Consider the following 24,156-nt stretch of genomic DNA (forward strand, 5'->3'; position numbering starts at 1 on the left):
CCCAGGAGAGGAGTGCCAGAAGCTACTAGCAGCCCTGTCACTCCTCTGGCCTCATATTCTGCCTACGTGTGCCCCCAGTAGCACCTCATCTATGTCTATTCTTCCTACTGGTGGTGGATATATTTATAAGAGGGTGTGCCCCAAGTCTAAAGAGGAGGGGATGTTCTCTTGCTCCTTTTTATTATAGGATTACTTAAATGCCTTTATTTGGAATTAATTTTATTTTCTGGATGGCTAGGAAAAGAAAACTCTTCAGTGGGAGCTCAAGGGCTATGGTTTGGGTGACTGTGGATCTCCAGGGCTTTTGTGCCCTAGGTGCAATGTCAATGATTCAGATGAAAATATAGAAATGCAGATGGCACAAAGCTGGGAGGGGTAGCTAATAAACTAAATGACAAATTACAAAAACTAAATTACAAAGTTGAAATTAAATGAAAAAAAATGGCTATTTATTTGAGAGAAAAGTTTCCCTGACTTTCTTTGCCCTTGGACAGGGTTCTTCCCCTTTTTTGTGCATCTGGGTCCTCATCTGTAAAGTGGGGATTATGCTGATGACAAGAAGGGAACATTACTAATGAAAAACAAAATTAACTAGCACACACAGAGGTCCTGGAACATGAAACTTGCTTTTGGTTCTCTTTATCGCAGAGAAATCTGTGGACAGTCACTGAGTTCTTTAGTGTTCTTGAAGACTGCCCGGGCTAAGGTCTGTGGAGGTGAAGGATTTATCCCTGCTTCCAGTAGAGGAGAGGAGGATACCCTCCAGACTGGCCAGAACTGCAGTGGGGAAAGGTCATCAGCTCCTGACAGCCAGGGAAGGAAGTGGAAACTTCAACAAGTACCACTGTGTTCTGCTTGAGTGTTCTCTTTCCAAAAGTCACTTTGTGAGCCTGGGGCCTTCCCTGATTTCCTCCTTCCCACCCCCATGCTCAAGCAAGAGGGGCCAGACTCAGTCAGGCCTGTCTGCCCCAGGCCCATAGGGAGGTTTTCACACTTAGCTGGTTGGCAGAATGCCCCAGGCTCACTCAAATTAGTCTACAGAAACATCCTTCCTTTAAGGTCTTCTTAGGCAGTTCCACTGGAGATTCACAGGTCTTTTTTGTGTGTGTGGAGGGGAGGAGTACTAGGCAGGAAAAAAGGAAGAAGGCAAAGGAATTTCATCTCAGGCCCTGCTCTCAAATTGCAAAACCTAGTCTGGTTTTGGCTCAGCCTCAAGAAATATGGGTCACTTCAGTTCTTTGGATCTCAGTTTCTTCATCTGTAAGATGAGGGGGTTTGGATAGATAACCTCTCTGTTTCCTTTTAGCTGTAAGATCCTATTTAAGAATTTTGGGCAAGGTCAAGCCTGGGGAAGAGATATTTGGGGCACAGAAGCCTTTGACCTTCCTTTCCTATTCCAGAATCAGTCCCATCAAGAAATCATGAAGTTAAGGAAAGTAAGACCTCAGGGTTCTAATCTTGCTGCCAGTATTTCATTGGTGAGGAGGGAAGTGGGAGTAAGGGGACCATAGACCATTTAGTTTCCAACTGCATGATAATTTCTAAACATAGAATAGTCTTCCTTCTTTCCACTTCAACAGATGTTATCCTCATCAATTTATGTCCAGATACTATAGGAGCTTCCTGAGTGATTTTCATGACTTCTAATTTCTCTCCCTCTCATCCATCCTACAAATGCTGCTGAAAGGGAACTAGGCCCACGAACCTGGTGTAGATAAGCACCCTTCCTAGGCCAACGAACCCTGGGGGATAGCCTCTCCACCCTGAATGATAGCCACATTGACTTCTCCACCCGTGTGATAACCATATGGACCCTCGGTGAGCTCCAAGGGTATATAAGCCTGCCTTAAAGTTTGGTGGGGGGGGGAACCCCCTTTGGGCTCCTCCCCACGCGTGTGAAGTGAGTTACAATAAACCACCTCTCTGTGCTGATTGCAGCGTCTGTTCTGTTCCTTTGGCCCCTAAACGGACCCTAACATATGGGGGCTCGTCCCAAGGGTGTCCAGGAACCACAGACGGAGAGCAGGAGACCTACGCCGAGCAGGTAAGCCTCCGGGACCCCTATTGGCTTATTTGAAACCGAAACTGTGGGGTTATGGTTTGAGTGTGTGAGTGAGTGAGGGAGCGTGGCATACTTTATGGCTGGAGGGAGACCCCGTGAAACGCATACAGGCAAAGGGTGGCACATTGTGCTCCAGGTCGGGGTTTATACGACACACCTGTCCTAAGCGTCACGGGTCCATCCCGTTCCGGGGTGAGGGCTTGCCCGCGACTCGGTTGAACTCCAGACCTGTTTCTGAGTGTGGACTTGGCGGTACCGCGGTTCTGTCTCCCCAGCAGGGGCCCAGCCGGGAAACCGAGGAAGCGAATGCCATCCCATTCACCCCTTCCCGCCACCCCTCTCCCTACCCTACCCTCTCCCAACCCTACCCACTAGTTTCGGTTTCTACCAAATCTAGGTTCGAGTCCTTTCGCAGTGTCCTGAGTTCGAGTCTCTGCTCGACACTACGATAAACGGGGTGTTGGACACGGGAAGAGGCGCCCTTCCCTCCCCAACGCATACCCCACAAAATCCTGCAGGTACTGGCCCCAGGTTCGAGTCCTGAGGCTACCAGTGGGTTACAGTCCCGCTACTGGCCCCAGGTTCGAGTCCTGAGGCCATAGTCTTTCAGTGGGTTACAAATCCCACTGGCCGTTAGGTGGGCTAGGGTCCCACTTGTTGTTAGGTGGGTTTGAGTCCCATCCGTGTGGGTTTGAGTCCCGCGCCGGTGCACCGACTGAGGGACGCCTCACTCGGCCACCGGCACATGGGTAGGCCCAAATTTAACCTTAATTTGTTTGGGCTATCCCCCCGTCGCAGGCACACCAACTCGGCTGATGGTCCCCTTGATTTCTTCCTCACCACGCGTGGCCTTATTTTTCTTACCTTCCTTTCTCTCCTTATCTGTCTTCTCATCTTTCTTCCTACTTTCACTAAACAAGAATAGGAAACTCTCAAAGCCAGCCTATCGACCTGGTCCTCCAGCATTTTGGAGATTTTAAAAGGAGGCAGGCGGGCATGGGATTAGAAGTCACTCACCCTAGACCAACGAGTCACTGGGGGCAAACAGCTGGACCCCTCGGCACCCCCCCCCCAATCCTCCCACGCCTCCCCTGCTAGTTAGAGGCCTCCTCTCCCCACCCTGGATCTCCGGAGGTTGAGAAACACCTGAGGAGCGGTCTGAGGGGGAGGGGAAGAAAAAAAAAGAAAATTTGACCTAGCAAAACCCTCACTATTGAGAACTTGAGATCTCTCAGTCTGAAACAGACAGTTGCTAGAGCATAGTGGATTTCGAAAGGAGCAAGCTAATCTTCACAGGCAGATTCCTGGGATGCATTTGAAAGGCTTATCAGGAAGTAATTGCTTTGACTCAAAGCTGGGCACTTAAAGGCAAAAAAACTTTTTCTAATAAAACCGCAGGTCTCAGCAAAATTAATGAATCAAGGTAATAATCCTGAATTAGGTTAAATTCGGAACAGCCTAAGTTGTAAAAAGATATATTGCCATTCTGTAACCAAAGGCAGAAGATTTTTTAAAAAAAGACAAGCCTCTGCACTCAGTTAGCATGTGAAAAAGGTCCTAGGAACCCTTTTGTTTGAGGTCCAGCCAGGTAAAGGCAGGCTTTTACCTGGGTGATTGCAAATGATAAGAAGCACCTTGAGATGAGATCTGGGAATTTGAATCGTTTTAATTTAGGTTGGATACAGGCAAAATTATAAAGGAATGTCTACTTATATTTTTGATAAAGGAAGTCAAAAAAGGAGAATTAAAAATCTTTCTCTGACTTTTGTTATATGCCACAGAATATCAGGACTAGAAACGTTTTATCTGTAGAGAAATATTGGTATAAAGCACGAGGTAATTAAAGTGCTAACAGAAAAATTTAAGGTTTGGGCTTAAATCTGAAGCAGCTTGAATTTTTTTCTCTACCGGCCATGTGGCTTGAGCCACATGGAAGATAGCATCAGAGCAACTGCGGTTGCAAGTTTTATCACTAATGCTGTAATTGGCTAGAAGAAAAATTTAATACTGAGATATAATAAGCATGAATTGGAATATGATTTAAAGGAATTTATAAGGCTTTCTAATTTTAACTATGGAGGAATTATTAACAATTTTCTAAGCAGGTGATATCGCTTATCAATGCAAGCTATTGTGGGTTAATTTCACCTCTGATAGATATCCACTGTATATTTTGGAGCAAAAGGTGCATTTCAGCATGCTCCTGGCACAAAGGTTGAGCTGTGAAAAGTAATGGGAGATACTTACTCTCCTGGTTTAGGGCTCAAGCTCAAATGAAGAAGTGAGCAAAGTGATTACAGATAACGGTGCACTACTATCTATTCCACACAGCTTGGAATAGCAGGGCTTTTAACAGCAATGCAAGGGCTAAATTGCATAGCTCATGGCTTACATGCAAGCTATGGTAAATAGAGATCAAGGGAATTCATGAGCCCCAAGGTTCAAAAACTGAAAGTATAGATGTTCTGTCACTTTCTAACTCTCTGAGACCCAATGAGGCTTTCATTTGGGGTCGAGGTTTTCTGTTTACTTTCTCAGATACATGAAGTCATGGACAGATATTCTGTTCTATGAATATATGGGTATTTGGTAAGAGATCTAACTATTACATGCCTGAAAATTTTGAATGGTATTGGTACAATATGTAACTTGAAATCATTTTATTGGAATTCTTCCATGTTAGCCAAATGTGATCAAATATCAAAAGGGTATAATTGGGAATGTTATGACAGTATAAGGAACGCTGTCCACTTGCAGCACAAATGGTATTACTATCCAACATGTAATTATGATTGTTGTCTTAAAGGGTACATTATATTTGCAAACAACATGTTTTTATTAGAATCAGACTTATCTAGAAGTCAATTTTGTTTAGCTGTGACTGTTCCACTTTCATAAGGAAAGAGGTGGATATGGTGTCACTAATCATCTATCTCTTCTACACCCCAGAAGGAATATAAGTTAAAGCTTTGTAATAATCAATATTGAATGTAATGATAAAGATCACATTGTGTGAGATACCTGAATTGGGTTGAATATCATCAAGATATTAAGACTGTAAGGGACCCAAGGGGATGATAATGTTGGGCCGAGGTCTTGTTTGTATGTTCACAGATGATGAAAACATCTGGTCACCCACATCATGCTTCATGCCAGCTGACACAGACCAGGAAGAGAAGCAGACGGACGCTGTTGTCATCAGCCATCTACATGCCAGCCACAATCCAGGCACGCTGGAGAGACACTTCTTTTGGTAACTAATATCACTCCAGAACAATGACATTACACTATTAGAGACATTGGCTATTAGACCACTGATGGACACTTGTCATGCTGACATCCATTGAGATGTGGTACCCAGAGCAACATCGAGTATGCTAACTCAGAAGGACTGAAAGACACATTCATTTCAGTATAAGACACCAGATGTGTCCCACACTCCAAAGACTTTGCTATGGGATTGAGATGAATTAGCTACAAATTGTCTAGCTACTAATGTATACCCTGTATTTTGTATATGATACTGTCAAAAGGAATGTATATTGTATGCATTGTAAACCTACCACTTGTATTGTAAGAAATGCTGTTATCCAACAAGGGTATAGACATTGGTATGACTCTCCAAAGAGTAGGAGATAGAAAACTTTCATTCATAGCATAGATCTGATACTTCTGACAACAAAAATGAGGTGCTAAGCAGAAAATGCTGCTCACTCATGGTTAATGGACAGATGACACTGATGTTACTCTCAAGAAAGGATGAGAGATCAGGCAAAAGACACTAGGAAATCTTTAATCAGGAACCTGAGTTATTGTCACATTGAATATTATACACTAACAACTAGGTATGAAAAAGCTATGTCAAATTCTATAGGTACAAGAAACTGTAGAAATTGTTTTTTAAGCTTCTATTTACCCAAACATTGGTTTGGTGGAATGAATTTTGCAAATATTGGTAATGGTATAGGCTTGGTTATCATATTGATGGGTTTATTTATACAAGCAGAGATTTAAATAAGGATGACATAAGGAATATGCAGTCAGAACTTGAAATATTACTTCATTGTCACCATCGTGGCTATTTAAGCTACAAATCAGAATGTAAAGTGTATGGGAATATTGGTATTTGTTAAAAATTGCACTGTGATTATTGTATTAATGTTTTTGCAGAGCCTGTAATGGTGCAAAATTATGTTCACATACAAAGTGAATTTTGATCTTTTTAGATCAGGAATTAGGAATCATTGGGACTATAAGTTCTGATATTTTACATTGGCTCAGTAGAGCCAAGAGAATTTTGTATTAATTTTGGGATCAGGTTCCCAGGATCAATTTTCTAAGATCATTTGACATGTGATAACATGATCCTCCAGAATTATTCAGAGAGGATGTTTTTCTTTGAAGGGATCTCTCCCAACACACAAACAAAAAGAAAAGGGAGAGGAATCATATAGAGATCAGTATGTTCATTTGAGAGAACACTTTTGATTCATTTTCAAGTATTCAACTTTGATTTTTCTGTTGCACAATTATTGCCAGAACCTTTTAAGTACAAAGAAAGTACTGTTAATGCTCTGATCCAGAATTATGAAGGTGCAAAGATTTCTAGAATTACAGTCACCTGACAGTCAGTGAACATGAGAACATGACAGCAATTGTTAATTTTCAGATGACCATTCTGGAGAGTAATGTCTGATTGCATGTAAGGGGAATCATAATGAAGCTTTCATTATGGACCAGACAGCCTCAGCCACGATTATACACTTTCCATGTGAAATGGATGTTTGAGGTTGGGAAATGCAGAGACGTGGCGTACTGACACCCTTAGTCGCTGAATGTCCTGGCATTGAGTACCAACCAGTTTCCTAGGTGGCGGGCATCTGGCAGCGAGCACGGAAAGATCCCCAAGATGCAGTATCAATACGAGAGAAAGGAAGGACTTATCCTTCATCTCCAGAGATAGTATTTTGCTAACTGTTGAAAAAGGCGGACAACTTCTGATGGTCCAGACTGTGAAAGGTGGCGTGTTTGATTATTGCACCTGTCATGTGAACCATAGAATTCTACCTCATTAGACCAGGATCAGTAGCGTGGAAATTATTTTCTTAACATTTTTATATCTACTAAGACTGTTGCATTGATCCTGAAATACAGACAGGCAGATAGAAAGATCAGTTTGGGATTTTTAAGACTGATCACTGAATCAGTTTATGCTGAGGTTCACTCTTGATTGGTATATCTAAGTTATACAATCAGGGTGGGTTTTTCATCCTGTATCAGAATATGATTATGCACCAGAGTGTTTGTATTTGTTAATGCTGTAATGTTGCTACACTATTCATTTGTGTGTCAAACAAACAGGGGGAGATGTAGCAGCCCACGCCTAGCTATGGGCGAGGGGAACAGTTGGTATGTGCAGATTGCCTTGGTATTGCTCATGGCTGCGAAGGCCTCTGACCTTTGACCCCAGCCATGATAATCACCCAACAACCACGGACCCCAGGGACTCCAAGCCGCTGAGAAAAAAAAAAAAAGTGGGGAATGAAAGGGAACTAGGCCCACGAACCTGGTGTAGATAAGCACCCTTCCTAGGCCAACGAACCCTGGGGGATAGCCTCTCCACCCTGAATGATAGCCACATTGACTTCTCCACCCGTGTGATAACCATATGGACCCTCGGTGAGCTCCAAGGGTATATAAGCCTGCCTTAAAGTTTGGTGGGGGGGGGAACCCCCTTTGGGCTCCTCCCCACGCGTGTGAAGTGAGTTACAATAAACCACCTCTCTGTGCTGATTGCAGCGTCTGTTCTGTTCCTTTGGCCCCTAAACGGACCCTAACACTGCCAAAGTAGTTTTCCTGAAGTAGAATTTGATTCAAAAATGATTCTCCTGCTCAAAAAATTTCAATGGCTCCCCACTACTCACAGCATAAAGTTCAAACTCCCTCATCTGTCTTTCAAGATCTTGACTACAGGGGTTGAGGGGATATGATTGAGGAGAGACTCTAAATGAACACCCTAATGCAAATACTAACAACAGGGAAATGGGTTCAGATCAAGGACACATGTGATACCCAGAGGAATTGTGTGTCGGCTATGGGAGGGATGGTGGGGGGGGAGGAAAAGAAAATGATTTTGTTTCCAATTAATAATGTTTGAAAATGACCAAATAAAATTAAAAAAAAGATTCTCCATGATCTGAGCTCACTCTCCTGCCTCTCTCATCTACTACTTTCTCTGACAAAATCCAATTAAGTTTTTATAGTATGAAAGGCATTGCTCTATCTTTCTTCTTCTTCTTCTTCTTCTTCTTCTTCTTCTTCTTCTTCTTCTTCTTCTTCTTCTTCTTCTTCTTCTTCTTCTTCTTCTTCTTCTTCTTCTTCTTCTTCTTCTTCTTCTTCTTCTTCTTCTTCTTCTTTTCTCCTCCTTCTCCTTCTTCTTCTTCTTCTTCTTCTTCTTCTTCTTCTTCTTCTTTTCTCCTCCTTCTCCTTCTCCTCCTCCTCCTTCTTCTTCTCCTCCTTCTCCTTCTCCTTCTCCTTCTCCTTCTCCTTCTCCTTCTTCTTCTTCTTCTTCTTCTTCTTCTCCTTCTTCTCCTCCTCCTCCTCCTTTTTATTCTTCCTTTCCCCTTACCTTCTGTCATAGAATCAATACTGTATATCTGTTCAAAGGCAGAAGAGTGGTAAGGGCTAGACATTGAGGGTTAAGTGACTTGCCCAGGGTCACACAGCTAGAAAGTATCTGAGGCCAGATTTTAATCCAGGACCTCCTGTCAACAGGCCTGACTCAATCCGTTGAGCCACTTAGCTACTACCTGCTCTGTTTCTTCTTCTCACTCATTCTCCACTTCCTTGGACTTTTCCACTTTCATGGCTACTCAAACCTTTCCCATGAATAGTCTCAGCCTTCATCTCCATCTTTCATGAAGACCTGGCCCAAAGAATAGCTCTTCCAGAGTAATTTCTGACCCCTTTAGTTAAATATCTCTTCTCTAAAACATCTTCAGCATTTAGTACTAGCCCTGATATAATGTAGTAGAAACTGGACTTGGAGATGGGAAAAGTCCTGATGCTGTATGACTATGGACAAGTCACTTAATATCTCTGGTCCTGTTTCCTGTAACATGGGGTTAACAATCACTACAGAAGACTTACCTCACCAGGTCATTGAGAGTCTCAAATGAGATAATTATGTAAAACACTTTGCAGCCCTTAAAGCAATATATAAATGTCCTTTCTATCATTACTTGTCCTCAGCTGGCAATTATCCTATTCTGAGGGTATTTCACTCCTTTGTCCTTGTGTCTCATTTCCTCTGCTAGACTACAAGATTCTTAAAGGCAGAGACCAATAAGGAAAGGAAAAGGTCAGAAAAATGAAGGAGAGATTCAAGGGATTGGGGCAGCTGAGGGGGAGGACATAGAGAAGAGGAGATAGAAGGATTAGATAGAAGAAGAGAGAGAGTGTAGAGGCATGTAGGAAAGAGAAATTGAGAGAGAAAAAGAGAGAGTAGGAGACCAGGGGAGATAACAGAGAGAAAGAACTGAAGAGAAATCATTGTATTTTAGAGATGGAAGGGACTTTAGAGGTCATTTAGCTAAAATAAAAGAGAGTAGGAAAGAAATAGGAAGAGAGACAGACAAAGATAGAGAGCCCTCCTGCAGCAATTGAAATGAAAGCAGATGATGTCATGCAAGGGACAAGCAGATGTGGAGGTTCCGACGTTTCCTGCTTTGAAAACAGACAATTCTGTCCCTGTCTGACCTCCTCTTGTTGGGTTGAGGTTCTCTAAAGGGAGAGGAAAGGAGGGGGGTGGTGGGTGAAAAAGTGGAAAGCACTATTGGCTCCCAGTTCCAGAAAAAATGAATGAGTTATGGGCAAAATGGTCAAAGGACACTAACAGACACTTTTCAAAAGAGGAAACACAAATTGTTAATGACTTATAAAGACGTTCATGATTGAAGAGACACAAGTTAAAGCCCATCCAACTGACAAAAAAGGAATTAAAAGCAGCAAAAAAAAATCAGTGCTGGTGAGTCTGGGCAGAAACAGGTATGCTCATCCATTGGAGATAGAATTGCAAACTTATGGAATCTTTCAGGAGTGAAATTGGCAAGTGTGAAGCAGAAATTACAAAAATTAACTCTTGTATTCAACAATTACATCATTGGTAATATATAAATGAAAGTGTTAAGTAAAGTTATCTGTTCAAGGATATTCAAAACATTTATTTGCAGTTGCAAAAAAGCTGGAAGCAATTTAACTTTCCACAGTGGGAAAAATGGTTAAATAAATCATGGCATATTAATAATGGAATACTATGATGCAATTAAGATCAATAGCTCTGAAGAATACAAGACATCTGCTTTATGAAGTAATGCAAAGTGAGAAAAGCAGAACAAGAGAAGAATGCATATTAATTTTCACCATACCAAAGGAAAAGTAAATGAGAATGAATGGACAGAGAATCCTGAAGGAGACTGGGAGAGACTGAGCAGTTGTGATATTTTATGCATTGAAATTAATTCATTTCAGAGGCAGCTAGGTGACTCAGTGGATGTTTCATGGAGTCAGGAAGACTTGAGTTCAAATTCAGCCTCAGCTATTTGCTAGTGGTGTGAATCTGCCCAAGTCACTTAACCTGTTTGCCTCAGTTTCTTCATTTGTAAAATGGGGATAATAACAGGACAGTACCTACCATGAAGGGTTGTAGTCAGGTTTAAATGGGATAATATCTGCGAAACACTTAGTATTGTGCCCTGCACATAGTAAATGAGATATAAACATTAGCTATTATTATGTAAATGTTTATTCTCTCCTCTAATTTAATGGAAATATTTAGTAAGCAAATTTAATTAGTTGTGCTAATGTTCAACACTAAGTTTTAATAAACTATTTCATTTTAAAAATTAAATAGTTATACCAACTCAAATCATCTCAGAGCAGGCCTCTTGATGGATTTTGAACAAATTCATATCATAGGTAGCTAGATGGTATAGTGGATAGAGCACTGAACTTGGAGTCAAGTAGCCAAGTTCAAAATAGACCTCGGGCACTTACCAGCTGTATGATCCTGGGTAGGTTACTTAACCTCAGTTTCTCCATCTATAAAATGGGGATAATCATAGTACCTATCTCCCAAGGTTTTGTGGGGATCAAATGAAATGATAACTGTAAAGCACTTAGCACAGTGCCTAGAACACAGAAGGCATTATATAAATGCTTATATGATACACATTCATTCTCATATTCTCTCTGTCTCTCCCTCTCTCCTCTTCTCTGTCTCTCTCTCCCCCTCTCCCTCTCTCTCTCTCCTCCCTCCCTCTCTCTCTCTCTCCCTCTCTCTCCTTCTCTCTGTCTCTCTCTCTCTCTCTCCTCTCTCTCCCTCCCTCCCTCTCTCCCTCTCCCTCTCTCTCCTCTCTGTCTGTCTCTGTCTCTCTCTCTCTCCTCTCTCTCCCTCTCTTCCTCTCTCTCTCTGTCTCTCTCTCTCACACACACTCACACTCACACTCATACACACACAATCTCCATGCCAATCACAAGGACCCCAGAAAAAGATGACAAAGCCCTTACTCTGGACCATTTCTTCCTTCCTTCCTTCTCCAAACTTAGGCTCCTTTCCCTGATGGCTGGGAGCAGTTTCTCTCTGTCCCAACCTGATATGTTGCCAACTGGCAGCTTTCCTTATTTCCTTCTTAGGGCCTTGTCTAATAAGAATCACTGAAATCAGGCCCCTGACTTCCTTTTGAACAAGTTTCCAACTCTTCACTTGCCTCCCCTGGAGGGCATTGGGCCATGTGCCATCACCTGTCCTGTTGAGGCAGGGGCAGTAGAAGCTTCAGCCCTTGAGGACTGACACAACCTGGCATCGGGAAATGGCCAGATTTTTCATTTACTCAGTAATAATGATAATGTAGACAATAGCTCTCATGCCTATAGTATAAATATATATATATATATATATAAAAATATATATTTATAATAAATATAAAAAAATATAAAATACTTTTTACAACCATCTTGTGAGGGAAGTAGTGGAAGAAAAATGATCACTATTTTATATCAAAGGTCCTGTGTCCTTTTTGTTGTTTAGTCATTTTCATTCACGTCCAACGCTTTGTGACTCCACTTGGGGTTTTCATGACTAAGATCCTAGAGTGGTTTATCTTTTTTTTCTCCAGATCATTTTACAGATATGGAAGCTGAGGCAAATGGACTTAAGTGACTTACCCAGGGTCATACAGCTAGTGTCTGAGCCCAGATTCAAACTCAGGAAGATGAATTTTCCTCTCTCTAGTCCTAGCTCTGTTCACTGTGCCACCTAACTGCCATGTAATCTAACCACCATCACCCCTGACAGAGAGTCATCAAGCCTCTGCTTGACCACCTTCAAGGAGAAGAAGCTCACTGTGTCTTTAGGAAGAACATTCCATCGATGAAGTTCCTCACATTAACTATCAGCCTTATTCCCTTTGGTCATAGTTCTTCCCTCTGGAGTTATTTTGAATAAATCTGATCTTTCCTCACCCCTAAGTGGGAATGTAAGGCTTTGACTGGATGTGTGACCCAATGGGTTGAGGGTCAGACTTGGGCTCAAAGATGTGGAGTAGGGAGGGACTTCACTTATTACGCAGAACACTAAACATGAAGGCTGTTGCATACTACCTATGTCACCTTGGACAAGTCAGTTTCCTCATCTTCAGAATGTTGGAGTTGGACCAGATGGACTCTAAGACACCTTTCACCGCCATACTTCTGGTCCTCTCCTTATGGGAGCTCTCATGGTCACCTTATGCTTGGTAGATCTTCAATAAGTGTTTCTTGAATTGAATTCTTCAATTAGAATATCTTAATAAAAAAGAAACATTTTGGCAGGGGCAGCTGGGTGGCCCAGTGGATTGAGAGTCAGACCTAGATATGGGAGTCCTGGGTTCAAATGTGACATCAGACACTTCCTAGCTGTGTGACCCTGGGCAAGTCACTTAACCCCCATCGCCTAGCCCTTATCACTCTTCTGCCTTGGAACCAATACACAGTTTTGATTCTAAGACAGAAGGTAAAGGGTTTTGTTTTGTTTTGTTTTAAGCAGGGGCAGGGTAGTACAGTGGAAAGTATGCTGGATCTGGAGTTAGAAGACCTAGGTTCAAATTTTGCCTATTATTTATTGATCTCTAAGACCTTGAGTAAGTCCCTCAAGCCCTTTTCTGGATTTCAGTTTCTCATTTGTAAGATGAGGAGGTTGCAGTAGGTGACCTCTAAATCTACCAGGGCTTTCAATTCTAAATCTATGATCTGAGGAAGGAAGAGAGACAGACCATTATTTTTTCTACACCCCAGGGAACTTAATTAGGAATTGCTCTGTAAGCTTGTTTCTGGCTTGTAATTAATTCCTCCTGAATTGACTTAATCCCAATGGTCTGGAGAACTGTTATCATCTTGATTAATTTCAAAAACTTGAAGCATAATAGTAATCACCATAACAATGGTTTTCACAAATCTCACAGCATAGAAGTCAGGAGCCCAGAGAAGGCTGTCTATCACACCTGCTAAAGGAAAGGTTCTTGTTGGCTCCGGGTTCCAATCCCCCATAGCACCTGCAGGACTTTGAGTCTAGGAGGGACAGGAGGGACAGGAGGGACAGGTCTAGGAGAGATCCCTGAGGAATCTGACCAGACCAGGAGCTAGGAAAGATGGCTTAATGTCTCTCCATTGCCTATTACAGTCAAATTCAAATTGTTCCACCTGGCATTCGATGCCCTCCCTAGTTAGGTCTATGTTCTTTCCAGTTGAATCTCTGACTCCTTTCAGCTCCCACCCCCTGCTCTAGTCAGACTTCTTGACTCACTGTCCAGGTCAGAACTCAGGTTAGTATACCAGTATCTGCTGGCACAGCACTCACAGCCACGTGATTTAAACGCTCATTGCTCTGGTTCAGATTATGTTGTTTTGGCACCCAACACAGTTCTTTAAGGGTAGAGACCTTGACTTAGATTTCTTCTGCACCCACAAAGCCTAGGATCCAGTAGATTATTTTGGAAGGGCCATTATAGGTCACCTTCAGCCCCTATGTCACATGAATTCCCTGCGTGGAAATCGATAACCGATATCTTTTTATCTCCTAAAGCTCCTAGCTCTAGAAGGTAGCACTTAAGGGTAGCTGAATGAATGATTGTAAGTGCTCCATTGAGTATCCACTGATTGATGGATTCCAGATTCCTTCCATTAAATGTTTGTTTCTAGAAGAAATCCATCAAGTTAATGGGTTTTTATTTAGTGTATAGCTTTTTTTGCATAATAAATAGAATCTATTTATTCTAGGTACTGAATGAAGAGGCTCATAGGATTGTAGAATGGCAGAGTTGAATGTGGAATGTGAAGGCTGGAAAGGGCCTTCATAGGTAGAATTTCAGAGTTCAAAAGGACCTTGGAGTATAAAATGGCAGACAGACCTGGAAGGGACCTCAGAGGTCATCTAGTCCAAACCCAGGGAAGTTCAGTGATTTGACCAGAGTCACAAGGGTAATAACTAGAAGCCATGGGATTTGAACCCAGGCCCTTTGACTCCAAATTCAGTGTTCTTTTTATTTTAGGTCAGTAGGCATTGCTGTTGGTTAATGACAGACTGCCTGCACAGGGCCTGGCTGGAGGCCACTGATCGAGGTTCTACCAGTAAAATTGGGAACACGATCTGGTCATGCATTTGTCTTTTTTTTTTTCAAATTTCTCCCATTAGAGAAAAAGGACTCAAGAATCTAGATAAGCAGAAATCTAGATAACAAGATTTTGGACAAATTCACTCAGTCCACAAGTGTTCATTAAGTATCTAATATGCGCTAGACATTGTACTAAGCAAAAGAACAAACTTTAAAAATAACCTCTCCAAGCTCTTGAAAGACAAGATAAGCCAGAGAAGGGAGGGAAGGAGTGCTGGAGAATCCAGTCCAAACTCCTTAAATCAGCACTGAAGGCCCTTCATAAAAAGAGAGGAAACACGATCTCTGCTCTCAAGGAGCTCGAGTTCCATTTCCTATGGGAGACCCATTTGCTAAGACGTACACCTTGGATATGCCAAGTATGGCCATAGACGTTGGCCTTGGATTTGCCAACTATAACTTATTCAAGGCTCTTCTCTCCCCTAGTTTTCAGGTGAAAATAGGCAGGGTTTGTAATATATGGGGTTCCCAAAGGTTAACAGTATTCTCAGCATTCTAAGGATTGTTTCGTTTTCCTATCTGCATTCCCAGTGCCTGGCACCATGTTGCCACATAGTAGGTGCTGATGAAATACTGACTGATTGAACTGAATCATTCTTTAAATGCCCAACTCAATTACCATCTCATCCTCAAAGCTGTCCCTGATAACCTTCGTTAGTCAGGATGGTCTTCATTAGTATTCTCAAGGCTTCTCAATGGAAAGAACATTGGATCAAGTCTTGCCTCTGATTCTTTTGACCATGAGCAAGTGCTTTATCATCTCTGAGCCTCAGTTTCCTCAGCTTCAAAATGAGGGAGTTGGACTAGATGTCATTCAAAGTCCTTTCCAGAGCTAAATCTAGGATTCTCTCATCTCTTACCCCTTCACCATCCACACATGACCTAGAAAACCTTCACATTGCGTCTCACACTGGGCTCCAGGCTCTGATATTTCTTGGCACTGAATCCCCTTCTCCACCACTCCCTGCTTCCCTCGCCTTTCTTCAAACTCATCATGGACACGGTCCTCGATGCTAGCACCACGTCCCTCCTCTTTTCTCTCAGAAGTGAGTGGGTGGGCAAAAATGCCATCATCTTGCCATTAATCAATCCATTACTATCACCCTAGGAAAAGACCAGACGGAATCTGTTAGGCTGAACTTCAGGTGGCCTCATTCAAGGAAAACTCCAATCCCTTCTGCTGCCTTGGCTGGAGAAAGGGGCCTTCCCCTGAGCGGCACAGGGAGGGGCTGCCCTCTCACTCCAAGCCTTGTCCGAGAGGAGAACATAGGGAGAAAAAAACAAAACGCCAAGCTTTAAAAATAACTTTTCAAAGCTCTGGGAAGACACGATAAGCCAGAGAAGGGAGGAAGACCGTGTTGGAGAATCTAGTTCAAACTCCTTAAATTGGCGCCCAAAGCATTTCACAACCAGGCCCTCCCCAACCTAACTATTCCTGCCTCATTTCCTAGTCTTCGTTAGAACTTCACATAAAACAGTTTACTTCCAGTTCCCTAAACATACCTTTATTTGTGCATTATTTATTGATTGAAGGAGCAGGTTGCATTCAGTACAATATGGTAGCTCTAGGTCTCTTTAAACTGCTTCAAGTATAAAAATTTTCCCCTTTGGGGATTTCTTTCTTTTACCCTGGGCTATACATGTATTATCATGTAACATACTCTCATGTTGTTCATTTTAGAAGTGAATAAACTTTATAAAACCAAAACCCCCAAACATAAGCCCCCCCCAAAACAAGTGAAAAAATCATATACTTTCTTCCACGTTGTGACTCCACCAGTTCTCTCTCTAGAGGTGGAGAGCATTCTATGTCCCAAGTCCCTCAGAATGGTCCTGGATCATTGTATTGCTGGGAGTAGCAAAATCTATCACAGCTAAACATACTTTTAAGGTAGCATGGTACAATGAATAGAATTCTGGAACCCATATCTAGAAGATATGGGTTCAAAACCCACATTGGACACTTACTTGCCAAATGACTCTGAGCAAATCACCACCTCTTTGGGCCTCGGTTTCCCCATATGTAAAATGAAAAGGTTGGACTTACTGGTCTTTGAGGTCCTTTCCAGTTCTAAATCTATGAACTTAACACCTGTTCCTGCTACTCCCACTTTCATAAAATGCTCTCCTTGATCCCCATCCTTTATCCAAATTGTACCCGTCCTTCAAGGCTCAGATCAAATGCCATCTCGTCCATGAGGCCTACAAAGAGCACCATGGCCCATCAGGATCCAGTCCTCCTCTTAGCCCCATAGCCTTTACAGCTTGTAAATTCCATATCTCCTGACTCCAGCCACTGATATCTGACCTTGAGCTTATTAAATGCATTTTCATTGACACTGTGCACTAGAGTCATGCATGTACTTTCTCGTGGCACCTACTGGATTATTATTTAATATTTCATGTATTGATGCCTTGTCTCCTCGGCTAGGACACATGCTCCCCTGCTTTATATGTCTTGATACCCCATATAACACTCCACCCAGTGTCAGGCCCATGGCATCACTCCTAGATATGCTCATGGCATGCCATGGGTCACATTATGCTCAGCTACCCAACCCCAGCTTCTAGAGTCTTTCCAAAACAGAGAAGAAGAAGATCTAGAGCAGAGCTGGCTATTATTCATTTTCTCCTCTTTCATGCCTACTCTATCACTGCCAGCCACCCCATGAGCATTATGGGGAGCCATGGGGCCCCTGGCCTCTGCCTCTGACACTGGTGAGTACCCAAAAGACCTGGGGCATGATTAGGTCCATCCATGAGCCGGTGGCAGAGCCAGAAGGAAGTCTAGCACTCTGGGGTCATTGTTGGAGGTGGGCAATGTGGTCACCAACCACATGTATGCCCTAATGGGGCAGGCAGTATGGTGTCTATGATGAACCAAAACATTTGGGTGCTTGGATAGGGATGGGATGAACAATGGGAGTCAGATGGGAATCTTACTTCTCCATTCTGATAGATATAAGATCAATCTGGATAGAAGACATGGGGAAGGGAGGCAGAGCAGGCTGACTTAGTGGTTTAAGTTGAGGGAATACTAGGTAAGGTAGACAAGTATCTTTGCCACTTTGAGGCAGTTAGGTGAAGAAAGGATGTTGGGCTTGAAGTCCTTGAAGATCTTAGTTCAAATCCAATCTCAGACATCTACTAGCAGTATGTCCCTGGGAAAGTCACTTAACCTCTGCCTGCCTTGGTTTCTTCAACCATAAAATGGGGGGGGATAAGGATGGCACCTATCTCTCAGGGTTATGGTGAAGATCAAATGAGATAATATTTGTAAAGCATTTAACACAGTGCCTTCACAGAGTAAATAAATGTGAATTTCCTACCACTATATCAGAGTGCCTTAAATTCCACCATTAAAGATTTATTCCTTTGCGATTAAGACGCTCCCTCCTATAACCTCCTACTCCTCAGTCTCCTAGGAAAATAAAATTGCACATAAGAGGGGTCACAACTTAAGCCTTTAATTTATCAGCTGACATTTTCATAAAGAAATTATAGTAGAAAGAACAAGGGCCTATGGGAATTAGGCACCGGGCAATTACCTTGTGGGGGAAGGGGAAGAGGGATGCATAAAGGGAAGTGGGAGGTGCCAGAAACAATCATCATCTTTGCGATTTAGTTTGACTCTGGTTTGGCAGAAATAGCAGCAGTCCACTCCTCCTTTCTTCCTCCTCCCACCACCATTGCCAAGAGCATGCACCTATTTGCTAAATTGAGTGGAATCATTTTCAACACCTTCCCAAGTCCAGGAGGAGACTCAGGAATGTGGTAGCAAGTCCATGGTTAAAGAGTGTTCACTAACCCCAAAGCATGGAAATATAGCTCGAAGCTTCTCCCTCATTATAGGAAAGGCAGTCTATCCATTGTGCTACCTGCTACCCCTCTTCCATCTTTCTTTCAAAAACCCCTCCCCTTTCTTCTTAGAATCAATACTGTGTTTTGGTTCCAAGGCAGAAGAGTGGTAAGGGCTAGGCAAAGGGGGTCAAGTGACTTTCCCAGGGTCATACAGCTAGGAATGTGTCTTAATCACAATCTTTCATTCTTCCATTCAAGTTTCCAAAACAGATCACAAAATCCTAGCTTCTCCATTCAGAAAACTACTGAGCCCAAACTATACTTGAATCAGAAGCCCATCTGGAAGATACCAAATGATTGGTCATCTACGCTTCCCTCATTTTAGAAAGAAGAAAGAGACCCAGAAGGGTTTAAGTGAGCCACTTATGGGGCTACAGAAAGAACTGTAACATGCAAGACCTTAGGAGATCAGAGCTGCAACTCAGGACTGGCAAATGCCCAGCACTGATGCTGACTGGGCTCATGGACTTTGAGGACCAGACTCTGTGGCTTTTGTAGTGAATGCCAAAGCTGAGTCACATAAAGACAGATTAATGAGACTAAATCCAGGCCACCCTCTCCACCTACACAAGCTCCCAGGCCTGGATGCTAGAGTTCCATCTTGGAAAAGGGGAGGCATCTGTTTGGCAGTGATCTTAATGCTGAAAATTAGCAGATGTCCCAGATCTAGAGGCCATCTGGTATTGTGAAAAAAAAAATGTTGTCTTTGAAGTCAGGGGACTTGGGTTCAAATCCCAGCTCTTCTGCTTGCTGCCTGTGTGACTGCTGTGAAGATTAAATTTAACTCTCCCCTGATTGTGAAAATGAAATTAATTAACTCTCCCCTGATTGTGAAAATTAAATTAACTTCCCTGCCCATTTTTAGATTTAATCACCAAAACTGTAAATACCTTACTTAAAGATGAGTGGGGAGATCTAACCATTTTTAGATTTAATCACCAAAGGTGTAAAGACCTCATTCACACTGGAATGGGGGAAGTCTGTGATCCAGTGTGCAATAGTGGGTGATGAATCAGAATAAAACTGATGCCCCCTAGGCAGTCCTAAAGCAAAGCTTCAATTGTGATTGGTAGACATAAAATTAGGGGAAGGCATAGGAAGTGATGCAAAAGAAAGTGTCTTTAAAAGGGAATTAGAACTTCCTGTGGAGGAGAATCATTGAAGATTCATGAGCGATTCATCTGAGACTGGCCTGAGATCTTCAGCTGGTGAAGAATCTGCTGGCTGGACCTGAGACCCTGTTCATGGTGAGACTGTCCTTGAATCTCTCCCCTTTGGACTGACACGTGGTGAGTGAAAAGGCTGACTCCTTTCCTGGATTTTCTGAAGAAACTAGCCTTAGGAGAGACCTACCTCTTGAGAGAGACTTCCTCAGGTCTTTAGCTACAAGGGCTGAGGCCTCTACGGCTAAAGACTAACTCTCCCTGCCTGGGTTGAGCCAGGGGCCGGAAGTAAATTACTTAGTGCTTAGGCTAGATATCTTACCCTATCCTCTCTCTGATTTCCTATGTCATTCTTTCTATATTTTGTAAATAAAGTGTAAATAAATCTCTTTGGGATTAATTAAATTCCTGGTGACCCTATTCTTAAATAATCCAATCCAACCTTTTATAAAATAACCCCTTCCCCTCACCCCCCCTTACACTGTGGGTTACCCCAATGAGGTAGAAGAGTAGGAAGAAAGACTTGTTTGCTCACATTGCTTTGATAAGTTGAGAGTCACCAATTATAATCTTTCAAGAAATATGGGAGAGGGGAAGCTGTTAGATGGCTAATGCATCTATTTGCCTCAATTTCCTCATCTATAAAATGAAAGGATTGGGCTAGATGGCCTCTAAGGAAGTTTACAGCAGCAGATCTGTGGCCTTATGTTTTCCTCATCTTTAGGCTTCTCTCTCTTCAAACCAGCTTACATACTGATAATGGGCCAGTCATCTTTCGGTATCATTTTCATCATTGCTCTACTTATTATAAGCAATAGGGGCGTATTGGAGCTGGCTCAGATAGACTCAAGAGACCTGACTGCCCAATTTTCAGCAGGAGAATTTACACCTTAGAAACTGCAAATCAGGGATTGAAATATTGTTTTATTGATTGCCTGGACTTAAGAAATCAATGAAAAAAATGTTAATAATGCAGACTAAACTTAAAAGTTTGATTTTTTTTTTTGTTCGTGTTAAATATTTACCAGCACATTTCTGGCTTATTAGCTTTATGAGTTTCAAATCCTACCTCTGCTACTGTGAGCCTAGGATAGTCACTTAGTGTCTTTGAATCTCAGGTTCCTTTTCTATAAAATATGAATAATAAATACATGAACCCAAGAGCCAGACCTAAAGACTGGAGGTCCTGGGTTCAAATATAGCCTTAGATACTTCCTAGCTGTGTGATCCAGGGTAAGTCACTTAACCCTCATTGCTTAGCATTTGCCGCTCTTCTGCCTCAGAACTGATACTAAGGGGCAGTTAGATGACTCTGTAGATAGAGAGTCAAGCTTGGAGACAGGAGGTCCTGGGTTCAAGTTTGTCCTCAGATACTTCCTAGCTGTGTGACCCTGGGCAAGCCACTTAAGTCCCTTGCTGCTCTTCTGCCTCTTGAACAATACACAGTACTGACTCTAAGATGGAAAGTAAGGGTTTTAAATGAATGAGTGAGTGAATGAATGAATAAATATATGAACTCCCTCCTAAGGTCCTTGCAAAGAGAGCTCTTTGTCACCCTAAAAGCAGGATAGAAATATGAATGATTACTGTGAGTTATTATTATTCCCCTGAGCTCTTCCAGCTAAGGGCTGTATGTACTCATTCCCTCCCGCTCCCTGTCCTTCCCCCTTCTCTTCCCACCACCCCCCCCCCGCCCCCAGCATGGAGCCCAAGGGCTGGGGCTGAGGCTGGGCACATAGGAGGACCTCCTGTAATGACTTGTTGATGGGCGGATTTTATCTTGGGAGAAGGGGGGTGCTGGAATCTGTTTCTCAGAGTCCCAGCTGACTGGCTGGAGGAGGAGGAGGAGGATGAAGATTACACACCAATTGAGATAAATAAACGTATAAATCCATCAGCATCTTAGAATGTACTAATAACAAAGGCCTTCCAAATCTCACATCCTCTTCAATCCCATTAGCGCCACTTCCAGGGCCAAATCAAACTCCTGCGTGGTGATAAGCAAAGGCTTCAACTAGAAGGCCTCCCCCTCTCCCTGCAGTTTTTGAAACCAGGCTTTGTTTCTTCTCTCCAGCCCTCTCTCCTCTCCCTCCCTCCACCCCCTCCCCATGCCACTCTAACCCTTTCTTTTAAAATGCTTTAAGAACAAAGACCAAGAGGGATGAAAGGGGGGCTAGTCTTAGGTAAAACAGTGAAACCAGAAGCTTTTCTTCAGAGTTCTTGTGAATGTTCAGGATCCCCTTATGGCGCCTAACCTATGCTTATACTCATAGGCTTAGAGGCATATCGACTTAATAATAATAAATAATGGTCATTTTAGTTGGTAAGTCATTTTTCATTCATGTTTGACTCTCAGTGACCCCATTTGAGATTTTCTTGGTAAAGATGCCAGAGTGGTTTGCCATTTCCTTCTCCAGCTCATTTGACAGATGAGGAAACTGAGGCAAACAAAATTAAATGACTTGCCAAGGATCACATAGTTAATTAATGTCTGAGTCTGGATTTGAATGCAGAAAGTTGAGTTTTCTTGACTCCAGCTAGGTCCAGTGCTCTGTTAATAATTAATAATTATTTTACTTTTAAATTAAAATTTTAATAAAATAATTATTGGTAATAAATATTAATAGTAATGACTAATAACAATGATAACCTATATAATATAATAACAACCACTTAATTGCTATAATAATACCTAACATTTATTTACATTTATAAGATGCTTGACATATTATATCTCATTTGATCCTTATAATAACTTGTGAGAAAGATGCTGTTATTGTTGCCATTTTATAGGTGAGGAAACTGGGGCTAAGAAAGGTTAAATAACATAACTTGGGTTACCCAACTAGGAAATATCTGAGGCAGGATTTGAATTCAGCTCTTCCTGGCTCCAGGTCCAAGTTTTAGAGTGGGAAGGGGGCTTAGAGATTGGTCATATGTGACCTTGACTCAGTCTCAGTTTTCTGATCTGTAAAATGAGAGAGGAGGGTTGGCCTAGCTGACCCTTGAGTTTTTTAATATCTCTAGGTCTATGATCCTATGATCTATTGCAACCCCTCATTTTACAAATAAGGAACCTAAAGTCTTCAAAGATAAAAACAACTCCTGGATGGTTATCTAAGTAGAAAGTATCAGATAGAATTTGAACTCGGGTCTTTCTGACTATAATTCTAATACCCTTATCTATGAGACCAACCTGTCTCCTCCCTAGATATGACCTATTTTCTCTCTCCATCCTGTCCCCCCCCCCTTCCCCAGGGATCTGAAAGGTGGCTGAATCCTAGACTGGGCTGCCTATCCTGAAGGTGCTCATTGGTGTTAACCTGTCCTAAACAGCATAGTTGCTTTTAGTGACTTATCTGAAAGGAATGATGAAAGGTAGGGGAACTTTAGACTGTTGGCAGAAGCAGAGAATACATTTTGTTACCCCTCAAACCCATACCACATCATTGTTACTTCCCCTGAACCTATTCCTGGGTTTGATAATTATGGCCTAGAATGAAGACTAGATTTGAAGGCTAGAGGATGTGGGTTCAAAGCCATGCTCTCTGGCTTCTGACCTGAGTGACTTTGGGTAAGTCATTTTTGTTTTCTGGGGCTCTATTCCTTCCTCTATAAAGGAGGGGCTTTGTCGAACTAGAAGGCCTCTAAGACAATTTTTAGACCTTCTACTATCTGCTATATTTTAGAAAGACCACCGTATAGACCTAGAGACAAGAGGTCTTGGGTTCAAATCTGACCTTAGGTGCTTCCTAGTTGTGGGACCCTGGGCAAGTCACTTAACCCCAATTGTGTAGCCATTATCTTTCTTCTGAGAAAGGAAGGAAGGGAGGAAGGAAGGAAGGAAGGAAGGAAGGAAGGAAGGAAGGAAGGAAGGAAGGAAGGAAGGAAGGAAGGAAGGAAGGAAGGAAGGAAGGAAAGAAGAAAAAGAGAGAGAGGAAGAGAAAAAGAGAGAAAGAAAGAAGGAGGGAGGGAGAGAGAAAGAAAAAAGAAAGAAAGAAAAAGGAAGGAAAGATGAATATATATGTATATATATATATATAATGTATTTCTCAGTCATGAACTGTATTGAATAGACTGAGAATTATAAGAGGCTTTTTAAGGGGGCTTGAGCAACTTCTCTGGCCAACTGGGTAAAGCCAAGTCATCTATCAGAGCTTCCAGGTGTGCAACTTCCAGAGTAATGGATTGCAGGGATTGGTGCCTAAAGTCATTAAATGAGGAATTCAGAGCCAGGAGGTCAGCATGGGACCCCCTAACACTTCTTCAAGAGATATACCTTGAATATATATTCAAGAGAATACCTGTGAATTATCATTTCCAGGATGGAACAGGAACTCCTTATCCAAGGTCCTCCACGATG

General features: G+C 42.3%; 1 protein-coding gene and 1 long non-coding RNA gene across 3 annotated transcripts in view; one reads left to right on the top strand and one right to left on the bottom strand.

Moving 5' to 3' along the window:
* The window catches only part of FGD5 (FYVE, RhoGEF and PH domain containing 5), a 201,035-nt gene that overhangs the window by 55,442 nt on the left and 121,437 nt on the right, over positions 1–24,156 (bottom strand). The window lies entirely within an intron of this gene.
* On the top strand, positions 1,682–7,855 carry LOC130455455 (uncharacterized). Its single transcript, XR_008913430.1, has 2 exons — positions 1,682–2,593; positions 2,644–7,855. It is a non-coding gene; the product is annotated as an uncharacterized LOC130455455 (long non-coding RNA).

Source organism: Monodelphis domestica, chromosome 7 (assembly GCF_027887165.1).
Source record: "Monodelphis domestica isolate mMonDom1 chromosome 7, mMonDom1.pri, whole genome shotgun sequence".
NCBI classification, from domain to species: domain Eukaryota; kingdom Metazoa; phylum Chordata; class Mammalia; order Didelphimorphia; family Didelphidae; genus Monodelphis; species Monodelphis domestica.